Source organism: Mobula birostris, chromosome 11, assembly GCF_030028105.1.
Source record: "Mobula birostris isolate sMobBir1 chromosome 11, sMobBir1.hap1, whole genome shotgun sequence".
NCBI lineage: Eukaryota > Metazoa > Chordata > Chondrichthyes > Myliobatiformes > Myliobatidae > Mobula > Mobula birostris.
Window position 1 is genome coordinate 94,404,565 of NC_092380.1, and position 13,972 is coordinate 94,418,536.

At 39.9% G+C, this 13,972-nt stretch overlaps 1 protein-coding gene across 1 annotated transcript in view; it reads right to left on the reverse strand.

Moving 5' to 3' along the window:
* The window catches only part of ano3 (anoctamin 3), a 586,826-nt gene that overhangs the window by 427,177 nt on the left and 145,677 nt on the right, over positions 1-13,972 (reverse strand). The gene's annotated exons all lie outside the window — the stretch shown is intronic.

Consider the following 13,972-nt stretch of genomic DNA (forward strand, 5'->3'; position numbering starts at 1 on the left):
AATTTCCAGTGTTCAGTTTGATGGAAGGCAGTCCCCTGAAATTAAATACATCATTTTCACCCTGCTGATGGTTATTTTTATTTTGACAAATTGTCACATTCTGGCTGAAAACAGTTATCATACCGAATACATGAACCTCTGCTCTTCTACAAAGTTGAATCATTTCATACTGATCTCAGAAACTGCACCTCTTGCTTCATTATTAAGTATCTCCAATATAGTTGAAAACAAATCCTCCTTCATTGTAATTAAATAATCCTGGAGAATATTGGAAAATGCTCCCTCTGCTGGCCTTTGTAGACTTCTACAAGCTGTTCTATGTTTCCCTGAAGTGAAGAAATTGTTCAAATATAAATATGTACACACAAGAGGGCAGACTTTTTGTTATTGAGCATTATAAATTCTCCTTTAAACAACATTTTCTTCCAGTTCTTTTACTTCCTCTAGCCATCTTATCTCAAACTGATGTTTTGATAAAGATGTTATAACGATTTTTGATTCCATTATTCCATCTGAGTCCTTGAGTGGTGACAAGGATCCTCAAGCAACTGAAAGTATTGCTTTTGAAAGCCTTTCAACTAATTCCACTTACACTACAGTTCAGCAAATCTAGTTTCAGCCATTTAAAAACAGAAAATACTGAAAATCGAAGATTGGGCAGCATGACTAATAGCCTATCCTGGACTATACAGAGGCCATAGCCAAGAAAGCTTACCTGCTTCTCAGGAGACTAAAGAAATGAGGCATGTTCCTATTGACCCTTACCCTTTGTCTATCCATGTCCCACAGAAAACATCCTGTCTGGATGTACCATGGACTGGTATGGCAGTTGTTCTGCCTGTAGCCGCATCAAACTGCAAGGAGTTATATCTGCAACTCAGCACATCATGGAAATCAGGCTCCCTCCCAATGGCATCTGTCTGTACTTCACACTCCTCAGTAAAGCATCCGGCATAATAAAAGACCCCACCCACCCTGGACATTCTATCTTCTCCCCTTTTCCATCGGGCAGAAGATTCCAAAAGCCTGAAAGCATGTACAGGTTTCCCCCGCCATCCGAAGGTAGACCGTTCCTATGAAATGGTTTGCAAACCGAAATGTCGTAAAGCGAATTTATTTACATGGGAAAATTTTGTGAGCGTTCGCAGACCCAAAAATAACCTACCAAATCATGCCAAATAACACATAAAACCTAAAATAACAGTAACATATAGTAAAAGCAGGAATGATATGATAAATACACAGCCTATATAAAGTAGAAATACTTCTTTACAATGATTGCCTGCACAGATCTCTGTAGCGAAAATCTCACGCAAGGGCTCTCGGCAGAAAATCTCACACAAGCGCTGTTGGCATAAATGCGCTCTCCAGTAACCTTTAAACTATGAAGCTGCCAAATCTACCAAATAACATGTAAAAATACACAGCCTATATAAAGTAGAAATAATGTATGTACAGTGTAGTATCACTTACCGGAATTGGGAAAACAGCGCCGAGCACACTGATGATGGTGTGTTAGACTGAGTCGTCGCAGGCTGGGTGGTGCAGTGGCCCCCACACCGATACATTGCTGCGAAGAACGCAGCGGTAGCCGGGAGGCACACAGCACATCTTTAAGCAAAAAAGCCGAAATAAACATGCTAATTAATTAGGTGCTGCCCGACACGTAAATGTTGGCACAGATCAGAGACGATTGCCGATTGCATCGCCTCTGATCTGGGCCAACAATTACGCGCTAGTCGGCACTTAATTAATTAGCATGTTTATTTCGGCTTTTTTCTTAAAGATGTGCTGTGTGCCTCCCCGCTACCGCTGCGTTCTTCGCGAATCGGTACAGTATCTGTCCGTGTCCCAGGTGTTGGGGTGGTGGGACACGGGGGTGTCATCTCACCGTTGATCAGGGCAGGCAGCTCATCTTCTCCTATAACTGCCCGCCTCGATGTCAAAGGTCGAGGTTCGTCGTCTGTTGTGGCTGATGTGGAAGGCTTGATTGACAGCTGAGTCTTGTGCATTTTTCTATCATACAGTTGTTTGTAAGGACTCAAACCATCCTGCAAATATCCCCTAAACCTACGTACCCTTTCAAAATTAAAGTCGTACTTTATCATTGCAGCGAAAATCTCACGCAGTTGCTTCACTTTCTGCATTTGGTTTCGATTGTTATCCTTTCCTCTTCCAATTGCATCAGCTCTTCATCTATCAGTTCTTGATTATGGGATCCAAAACCTCTTCAACATCATCTTCGTCAACTTCCACAAGCCAAACTCACTTCGTCCTTGCTTTGTTCACCACGATCGAAATGCTTAATTATGTCTAGTTTTACGCTAAATGTAACATCCTTGCTCTTTCAGGCTTTTCCAACACCTTAGAACTTACCTTGCTAACGGTTGCTCAATGCAACGTGTTTCAACAATACCGTTCCAAATCTGGGGCAGAGCGGCTGTTCAGGGCGCGCGCTGCCTTTTATCGCGCGCTGCCTTTCTTCGTAACAGTGAAAACACCTTCTGAAAGCGAAAACAGGGTACTAATGTAGGTCTTTCGTAACAGTGAGGTTTCGTAAAGCGAACGTTCGAAAAGCGGGGGACACCTGTACTACTAGGCTGAGGGATAACTTCTACCCTGCTGTTATACAACTAATGTATGATAAAACAGATTTTTCATCTTACAGTCTATCTCATTATGATATTGTTGTTTACCTGCACTGCACTTTTCCTGTTGCTGTTACGCTTTAACCCGCATTGTTATCATGTTCCCTTGTTCCATGTCAATTCAGTGTTAATGATTTGATCTGTATGAACAGAATGTAAGACAAGTTATTCACTGTAGGTCAGGACATGTGATAATATATATAAGCATCCGTTAGTCTCATGAGACCATGGACTGGTGCCTTGAAAAGTTTCCAGGGCGCAGGCCTGGGCAAGGTTGTATGGAAGACCAGCAGTTGCCCATGCTGCAAGTCTCCCCTCTCTACGCCACTCTTGTTGTCCATTAGGAACCATACAGCTTGGCACCAGTGTCATCGCAGAGCAATGTGTGGTTAAGTGCCTTACTCAAGGACACAACACGCAGCCTCAGCCAAGGTTCGAACTAGCGACCTTCAAATCACAGACGAACGCCTTAACCATTTGGCCACACGCCAACACAGTGATACTATAACAAATATAATTCCAAGAAGAGAAAAAAAAGTTAACAGCACTGTATTTGTTTTATTTCAGATTTCCAACATCTGCAGTTTTTTTTCCAACTTCTAGCCATTCTCTTTTCCTAGATGCTGCCCGACCTGCTGAGTTCCTCCTGCATCTTGTGCGCATTGCTCTGATTTCCAGCATCTGCAGATTTTCTCTTGTTAGCCGTATGAATTTGTATATTTTAAAATCTGGTATTTATGCCAAAGAATTTGCAGTAGAATCAGCTCAAGACATTCAAATCACTAAGTTTTCACATGAAACATGCTTCTAATAAAACTTAATCTTCTGTAATTATTAAGCACTTTTCAGATCCTTAAAATAAACACTTTTTTCCCCAGAAATAGAATTTGACTTAAGACAACAATTTAACTTCAAAAATTGTATTTTTCTTACTGCTTTGGTCTTTACAAAGAGAGGTTTTAATTGGGATCATTGATCCAAATGACACCTCAGAAAATCTGAGGTAATTTTTCCCCCAGAAATATTTACATTGACCTTTGACCTAGTGAACAAGATTAACTTTTATGTTATCATACAATCCCTAAGATTTCAGTTTTGAATCTGGTTTTGCATGATTCTTGAAAATTTTAATCACTTTATAAATCATTTGATTGCAGAAAACTGTGATAAATTATTCCATGCTCCAGTGTCCCTTCTCTGGTCTGTACGTTGACCTTTGTTGCCTCCAGCCTCCGTTTGCTAATTCAACTCTTCTCTGCTTCATCTGCCTAACAACATGGAGTTTGTGATGTGTTGTGTATGTGGCCTGTCTACACAACTATGTTATTAATAAGAACGCTGGAGATGAGAACTAAGCTTCATGTTTATTTTCTGGTAGAGTCCAAACTTGACACACACATACAGATCAATACGCGCCTAATAGTGCATGCAACGTCATGTTACTAAAACATAAAGTAGTCCCTTATTATAATGTAGGCTATACAGCACACTCCTCCCCTTTCATTTTAATTGTGTATCAACCATTTTTTTTTACTGGGGCACTATGCCAAACAAATCTGTTTGCCCTTAACATACAAACGCCTACCATTTGTTTACAAATTATAACGAAGTAACGTAATAATATCATATTAGACCAAGCTTTTTTTTTACTTTTGGTCTAAGACCCATTTAGAAGTCAAGTCTCTGGGGAGGTCTTCTCTGCCTCTCTGTGTAACATCTGTCCTGAAGCATTTGCTTTGCAGAATGAGTCTCCACAGGTATATCAGGTGGGTCATCAGTACTGATAACAGGCTTATCTGTAGATAAGGCTGATATGTTCATATCAGGAGTGTTTGCTTCTACATCAGGGGAGTCCGGGCAAGGTGTTGTGTTTTTCACCTGAACATCCAGGATTTGGTACACATGATGTCTCCATACGTTGTCTCCCACCTCCAGTGTATATATCAGTGGCCCGTCTATGATGGAAATTGTACCCGGCTGCCACTTTTCAGTCCAGTAATCATGTACAAGAACTGACTGTCCCACACTGAAGCTCCATGTTGACTTAGCATTCAAGTCTTTGAACTGTCTGTTCTCCACATCATGCCGTACATCTGGTTTGAGAAGATCCATGCGAGACCTCAAGTTCCTGTTTAGAAACATCATCGCTGGAGTCTGATTAGTGGTTGCATGTACTGCATTATGATAGGCAAGGAGGAAATTGTCTATCTTGTGTTTCAGTGGTCGATTTTCATTGTCTGTTGCCTTGATGGCTTTCTTAAATGTCTACACAAATCTTTCTGCCAAGCCACTTGTGGATGGATGGTAAGAGGCAGATGTAAAGTGCTCAATTCCATTGTTCTTCATAAAACTTTGGAATTCCTCAGAGACAAATTGTCGTCCATTGTCTGTGCAGATTTGTTCTGGTATGCCATTCCTGGCGAACATGGTCCTCAGAACTGTAATGGTCTTTTCTGATGTGGTTGTCTTCTTTTTGATGACCTTTGGCCATTTGGAATGTGCATCCATGGCGATTAAAAAGATTGAGTCCATGAATAGTCCAGCAAAGCCTTTGTGCACTGGTTGCCATGGTGATGAGGGTCACACCCACAGATGGAGAGGGGCTTGTGGTGGTGTGTTCTTGATCTTTTGACATCCAGGGCAGTTCTTGGTCAAGTCCTCAATCTGTTTATCGATTCCTGGCCACCACATATAGGCACGGGCAAGACTTTTCATCTTCACGGTACCCAGGTACCCCTTGTGCAGTTCCTGCAGCACTCTGGTGCATAGCTTGGGAGGAGTCACAACTCGTGAACCACACATTATTGCTCCTCAACACACTGACAACTGCTCCTTCCTCGCTGAGAAGGCTGGAGACAGTGTGTTACCCCGCGCTGGCCATCCCTTTACCGTGATGTCATACACTTTTGACAACATAGGGTCATTGCGTGTTTCTCTTTCAATGAGGCTGTTTGTCACTGGTGACTATTCAACTATTGTTGTGTGAAAGACCTCTGCTGAATCCATTTGTGTTGTTATCTCTGAAGTGGGCAGTGGTAAACGTGACAAACCATCTGCATTGCCATGTTGCTTGGTCCCCTTGTGTTCAATGTCATACATGTGACCTCCTAAGAAAAGAGACCATCGCTGCAGCCTTTGTGCTGTCGTCACTGGAACACCTTTTCTTGGGTTGAAGATTGACACGAGATGTTGATGGTCAGTCAACAGGGTAAGCTTTTGACCATACAGGTAGTGACTGAATTTCTTGATTCCCACACGAGGCTTAGGGCCTCTCTGTCAATCTGTGCATAGTTGTGTTCAGCTAAAGCTAGCGTTCTTGAGGCAAAGGCTATTAGTCTTTCTGAACCATCTGGAAACTTGTGCGATAATACATCTCTTATCCCATGGGGTGCGGCATCACAAGCCAGTCGGATTGGTAAGGAGGGGTCAAAGTGCGCGAGCACCCCTTCCGAAATTATGAGTCTTTTAGTTTCTTGAAATGTTTTCTCAGAGCTCTCAGTCCACTTCCATTATGTCCCTGTCTGTAATAGTGCATTTAGTGGGTGTAGGACTGTGGATAGGTTAGGCAAGAACTTGTGATAATAGTTCACTAGCTCTCGGTTGAGACACATTTTCAGGTTGTGGTGCCTTAAGCACTGCTTCTATCTTGTCTTCAGACATGTGTAAGCCATCCTTGTTGATCACATGCCCACAGTATGAGATTTCCTTTTTGAAAAACTCACATTTCTGTCGATTAGCTCTGAGCCCATATTCTCGTAACCTGGTGTGCACTTGTTCAAGATTAGAAAGATGTTCATCGTCATCTTTGCCGGTGACAATGATGTCATCCAGGTAACACTGAGTCCCTGGAATCCCCTGCAGGACCTGGTCCCTTGCCCTTTGCTAGATTGCAGGAGCTATGTTATCCCAAATACCAACCTGTTGTACAGGTAAAGTCGTTTGTGTATTTATTGTCAGGTATTTCTTGGATGCTTCATCGATTTCCATTTGGAGATAAGCCGGGCCAAATCGATTTTTGTGAAATGTTCCCCTCCTGACAGGGAAACAAAGATGTCCTCAGTGTGAGGTAGAGGACACTGTACTGTGCAGAGAACTGGGTTAACAGTCACGTTAAAGTATTCACATATGCACACCTTGCTTGGTTTTCCTGGTTTTGTGCTGGAGGTTTTCTTCATCACGGCCAATTCACTCCAATCCACCTTTGACAGGACCCCAGTCTGCTCCAGATTTTTCAGCTCTGCCTCTATTGTAGGACGGATTGCATATGACACTGGTCTGGCTTTGTGAAATTTTGGACATGCATTTTCCTCAATCTCAATCTTTGCCTTCATGCCCTGAAGTGTTCCTATTCCTTTCATGAACACTTCATCAGAGTCAGCAAGTATTTGTGACAGTCTATCAGATGTAGACTTGCTGCCCTCCTTTGCTGACACAACTAGCGCCTTGATGGTGTGCCAATCCAATAGGATTTTCCTGAGCCAGTCACGTCCCAGCAATGGTGGTCCTCCATTTTTCAGTACATAGAGGTCAGCAGCTGTGTTTTGTCTCTGTAGGTCACTGTCACTTTAATTTTACCTTTGGGACGCACTCTCTGTCCTGTGTAAGTCTTTAGCAGTAGTTCAGTTCATTTCAGAGTTATGTGAGAAAACAGTTGTTTGTAGTTGTGTACAGAGATCACTGTTAAAGCTGAGCCCGTCTCCAACTCCATTTTCAGTCTCACGCCTGCTACCTGTGCAGTGATCCATATTACTCTTCGCTCATCTGTCTCTTTTACGCTGTGAGGTTGCAGACAAGAGAATTCACTTTTGTCTGAGTCGTTTTCATCAGGACTGCTTTCTTGCATTTTGTTGTATTTTCCTTTCTGGAGTTTCTTGTTTCTCTGTATTTTGCCCTTTTTCTGCTGTTTACTAGCTTTGCATACTCTGCCAATGTGGCCCTGTTTGCCACAGTTTCTGCATTCTTTGTCTTTAAACCAATAGCCCTCAGGTTCATGTGACATGTTCCCACAACAGTAACATTTCTTTCCTTTATTTCTGTTCAGTGACATTTTATTTGTAGCATATTCCAGAGATTTTTGTTACATCTCTGAAGCACCCCGTGCTGCTGGTTCCAATGATACTGCAATGTTCAGTGCCTTCTCTAATGTAAGGTCTTTTTCACACAGGATCTTCTTCTGTATGGTTTCACAGCGCATGCTGCACACTAACCTGTCCCTCAATGCGTCAATCCAAATTGACAATGTTCTGATAATTTGCACAATTCAGCACAATATTCAGAAATGCTTTTATTTTTGCTCTGATTCCGTTTGTGAAACTTAAATCTTTCATCAATGACCAGTGGTTTGGGGTTTAAATGCTGTTGGAGAGTGTCTACTATTTGTTTGAATGTAGTGTCAGCTGGCTTTTCAGGAGTTAACAAGCTCTGTAGCAGCCCGTATGTTTTTGCTCCCAGAACACTGAGTAAGACACTAGGTTTCTTTTCATCATTAACATTGTTAGCATCACAATATAACTCCACTCTTTCATTGTAAATTACCCAGTTTTCAATGCCATTTTCAAATGCTGTAATTGATCTAATCATCACCATCTTTGTTATGTTAATTTAGTCTAATTTTTCCTCGTTTTCTTTTTAGCTAGCTCCTTGCAGTCACTGCATGCTCCACTTGCCTCACATGTCCTTTTTCCTACAGCAACGAGTGTACTCCGTCTAGATGCGTGTGTTGCTCCTTTTCATCTCCCTTCTCTCTCTTCTCAGAGTGTCGTTATCAACTAAAACACGACATTCCGATAAGAAGTAGGTTCATAATTCTTGTCGCCGATTTGTTGTGTATGTGGCCTGTTTACACAACTATGTTATTAATAAAAACGCTGGAGATGGGAACTAAGTTTCATGGTTCTTTACTGGTAAAGTCCGAATTTGACACACACATACAGATCAATACACGCCTAATAGCGCATGCAACAACGTGTTACTAAAGCATAAAGTAGTCCCTTATTATAATGTAGGCTATACAGTACACGATGATTTATCTATTCACTTTAGAACCGGCTTATTTATACTGTTTTTATAGAATAAATTATTCAGTGTGCACATGATGATGTCACTGGGCAAAAAATAGCAAAGCACAAGATTTCTGCACACACTAGTCATTTCAAAATAGGGGGATAGCAGTTTCTTTTTTGCTGTAGATTCCAGCATCTGCAATATCATCTATCTCTAATTTATGCGTGTTAACTTTTTTCCAGTTGGAATAACCTTCTTGGTCAGCTAAAGTTTGAATAAAATTCATAAAGAAGTTTAAATTACTGAACTTGGGGTTAAACTTGATCAATTCTTTGCTTTAAGGTGAATGCTAGGGAATTGATTACCATGGAGGAGATAGTTAGAGAATGGACAAAGGCAGTAACAGGATTTGGGTATTAACTTCAATGTCTGAAACAGAAAAGCTGCATAACAGGAGAGAATGGAAGTGGTTGGAGCACAAAAATTCGCTAATTAGATTATAATTATTTTTGGAAACCGCAGATGTTAACTTCAGTCATTGTCAGGCAACTCTTACATTCTACTGTATAATAGGTACAATATTTTCAAATAGCTAAAATGATTTTATACTCGAACAGAAATTAATTTAATCATATCACATTAAATAACAATGATAAAGGGTATGGTTTCTGCCAGGTTATCAGTTTGGATTTTTATGCAGTCAGTTTGTAGATGGCACATTGCCACTTGCAAACTAAAAGACAGGCAAATTAGGCATTTGTAACTTCCTTTCAAGGACTGTACAACTCATGTTCTCAGTAAGCTTTGTTTATTAATTTAATTTTAATTTACATAGTTAGTCTTTTGCACATTGGTTGTGTGTCAGTCTTTGTGTGTAGTTTTTCATTGATTCCTTTGTATTTCCTTCTACTGTAAATGCCTGTAAAAATGAAACTCCAGGTAGTATCTGCTGACATATGAGTATATGTCAATTTACTAAATAATAAATTTACTTTGAAAATTTGAACAGACCAGATTTCATGCACCAAATGCTCCACTTCAGAAACACCGGCATTGCAGCACAACACCTTCCAGTACTGTACCAGCAACCTGGGTTCAATTCCCACTGCTGCCTATAAGGAGTTTGTAGATCTCCCCTCACCACATGGGTTTCCTCCAGGTGTTCCGGTTTCCTCCCACAGACCAAAGGCATACTGGTTGCAAGGATAATTGGTCATTGTAAGCTGTCCCGTGATTAGGCTAGGATTAAATTGGGGGATTGCTGGGTGGGTGGCTCAAAGGGCCAGAAGGTCTACTCATCACAATCAATCAATCAATAAAACCTCACACAATCAATTTGGGATTATTTAACTCAACCTAACACATACACTAGGCCAGGAATAGCCCTGAACTGAACAGACAACATGGTATTTTCCATCAAGTTTTCCAGCCCACTTTTTTTTCCCTCAACCACGATTAGAAAATAACATCCATATTGAAACAGAAAATATGACAATTCTACAAAATGTAATAATAAATGAAAGGAAGTACCTCTGATTTGTCATGAACGAAATCGCACAAGTACACATTATTATGTGAAAACACTGATAATTTGAAATTCATCTTAGCTTGATAGCAAAACACATGTTGTACAACGGCAGCTCCGTAATTTACCCATTTGCAAAATTTCTTCCTTTCAAGTCAATGCTGCCACTAGGTGGTACAAAACCATGACAAATCCCTATCCCATAAATGATGGTATGAAATTCACATCTGAGCAATCTATAGTCACGTAAATTCAGAATATGAATACATATCAAACCTGCCTATCTAAATGCAACAAATCATATTCACAACTACAGATACTGTATATTGTGCTGAGGAGTAACTTACTGTGCGACTGCATTTAGACCTACTAATATTATTTCTGTGATGCAAATGGAAATTATTTATGACTTGCCATCCATGAATTCATTTATCTTAAAAATCAAATCAAGTGAATAACAGTGGAATTTCAATCATCTGTAATAGCAGAAATCATAAGATCTGAAACAAAAATCACATCAATAACCTGAGCCTTATACCATTTGTAACAAGGTTTCCTTCACCTTGGCATTAAAACAGCACCAAACATTTTGCTCCTTCAAATGTTCTCCACTCCCACCTAGTCTTGGAGCAGCAATATAAATTGGAATTTAAATGAGATTGTGAATCCAAGTACTTCAGCCAGGTGGTCACAGAAACATAGAAACATAGAAAATAGGTACAGGAGTAGGCCATTCGGCCCTTCGAGCCTGCACCACCATTCAGTATGATCATGGCTGATCATCCAACTCAGAACCCTGTATCAGCCTTCCCCCCATACCCCCTGATCCCTTTAGCCACAAGGGCGATATCTAACTCCCTCTTAAATATAGCCAATGAACTGGCCTCAACTGTTTTCTGTGGCAGAGAATTCCACAGATTCACCACTCCCTGTGTGAAGAAGTTTTTCCTAATCTCAGTCCTAAAAGGTTTCCCCTTTATCCTCAAACTGTGACCCCTCATTCTGGACTTCCCCAACATCCGGAACAATCTCCTGCATCTAGCCTGCCCAATCCCTTTAGGATTTTATATGTTTCAATAAGATCCCCCCTCAATCTTCTAAATTCCAACGAGTATAAGCCTAGTCGATCCAGTCTTTCATCATATGAAAGTCCTGCCATCCCAGGAATCATTCTATAGGTGTGAATCTGGGTATCAAGTGTTGGTGGATTTGTTGGAAAATTGGGTCTAATCCTATTGTATATATACTTCACATACATGTTCTCAATAAACAGGGCACTGAACATGATTAGGATTAGAAGCCTATATCAGCTATTATCACCGACGGAGTTGTTAGAATCTTAAGTCACAAAAATGCTTTAAATGGAATTCAGACTGAATAACGTAATATCTTTGTTTTCTTGGATATATATTTAAATTACCAGTATATCCCCACAATTGTTCAATTGATGCAACATAAGCAATATTACCTATCACCTTCGAAAGCTTTCTCTTTGTTATTTTTTTCATCCTCTTCTCCCTTTCCAAATATTTTAAAATTCTGGATGTGTCTAAATGTTTACATTCTGATACAGATATTTAATTCTTATTTCTTTGTTTCAAGATACAGCCTGTTTTTACGAAGTATTTCCACCATATTTGGTTTAATCCCTGTGGAGGTCATTGCACTAAAAGAGTCTTCTAATCATAGAATTTATTGGGAAAAAAAAGAGGTCAAAAAGAGCATGCATTGGGCGCATCAAATGGAAGGCTAAAGCAGCTTATTTGCCACCAACTACAAAACGAGGATCATTTGTGATCTGATTCACCAAAGTACTCAGTGCAGTTAATTATAGTGAAACTCTATCACTGTATATCTTCTTGAATGTCTATAACCAATTTTAAAAAAATAGAAATATCAAGCAATAATGAAGTGATTAAGGCAGGTGTTCAACTCCATTACTGAAAATCCTGTGTATTATGCTCACTCGCCACATTAAAACTACTTGGAGGTAATAAAGGGCAACCACAAATTTAAAGCAGCAAAACATAACTTCACTGCTATTGATTAACTTTATTAAACACCAGGCAATTGTATAAATTTATCAATGAAGCAATATGTATACATAAGGTTTAACATTGAGAAAAGAAATAAGCTAATACAATTTGGCTACAAGTTGAAATAACGTCGTCAAAAATGGTGCAAGGTTTCTGGTGCATGAAGGTTATTGTGGCTGTTGTGCAAGGACATTTGGGACATACTTAATACCATAATGAAAGCCAGAAGGGAAGTAAACCAGATTATTAGAAACATTGACAGGTTGCAATATTTGTGGATTGTTTTGGTTCCCATGTTTGATAAGACCATAAGAAATAGGAACAGAATTAGGCCATTTGGCCCAGCAAGTCTGCTCCATTATTTCATTATGGCTGATCCATTTGTCTCTCAGCCCTGATCTCCTGCCTTCTACCTGTAAACCTTCATGACCTGACTAGTCAAGAATCTATCAACTTCTGCCTTAAATATACTCAATGGCCTGGCCTCTTCATAACAACGGATGTTAAAAATGCCAACCTTTAGCTAAAGAAAAAGTAAGTAATATGTTTGCTCTAAACTTAGAACTACAAATTCAAAGTCTGAACTTTACCAGTTTTTGGAAATATGGGACAAACTTGAGATTTTTAACAAAAGTAAAACACAGTCGTTGATCAATATTTTGGAAATAGATTATTTATGTAACAGTAGTGGGCCAGTCAACAGAATGCACTGTGAAAGAATCAGGAGGTATTTAATTACTAAGCAACAATTAGTCCAGTAGTACACAACAGTCCATTAGAAAGCCTGACAAAATTCCTGTCAGAGGGGTGCTTGGCATGTTTACGGATTAGGCAAGTCCATCTCATATATCCCTCAGGGCCTGCATGATTGCTCTATGAAGGAACTCTGCAACGTAGTTCTTCTATTTGAGTAATATATTCAGAATCCTGTAACATTGATTACATAACTTTTATTTATTTTTTGCATTTATTTAGAGAAACAATTTTTGGTTATATAAAACTTCCAGTATAGCAAACTTAAAGGTAAAAAATATAAATCTGAAAATGCTTCACAGGTATTTTATCAAACAAAAAAATGATTGAGCCATTTAATAAGATACAAGGAGAGATAACTCTGAACTTGGCCCAAAAAGAGCAGCTTTCTAGACCATCTCAAAGAACGAAAGATGGAGTGGACAATAAAGGAGGAATTTCAAAGTGTAAGCTTTGAAATTATAGTGTATTATAATCTAAGCAAGGCTTATATCATGGTTCTGTGGGGCCATGAAAGTCAAAACTGGATATGTACAGGAAGGAATTGGAGAGGGAGGAAGGGACAGAGAGAGGGATGGAATGAGGGGGATGGGGGAGGGGATCGTTACAGTAAATTTGTCAATGTGCAGTAAAGAGTCCTATTGGCCAGTCTCTGAAAATATTTCCTCCCTCAACCATCCAACCAATTCCCTTTGGAATCAGATTTGAAATGTACTTTCATGGTGTAAATTATAGATCACATCTGCTGACTCGTGGAGAGATTTTCTTCACAGTCCTCCAAGTTACTTTGCTAATTGCATTTAATTTATTCCCCAGATTTTCAACTATTCCATCCATGGAAACACGCTCTCCCTTTTCACTTTTTTCAGACCCTTCATGAGCTTCTTACACTTCAGCTCCCGAACTTCTCTGCTTCAATGAGAACAACTTCAGCTGCTTCAGTCGATCCGCATCTGTGTGTCCCTCATCCTTAGTACCGCTAACCTAAATTTTGACTCCTATTTATA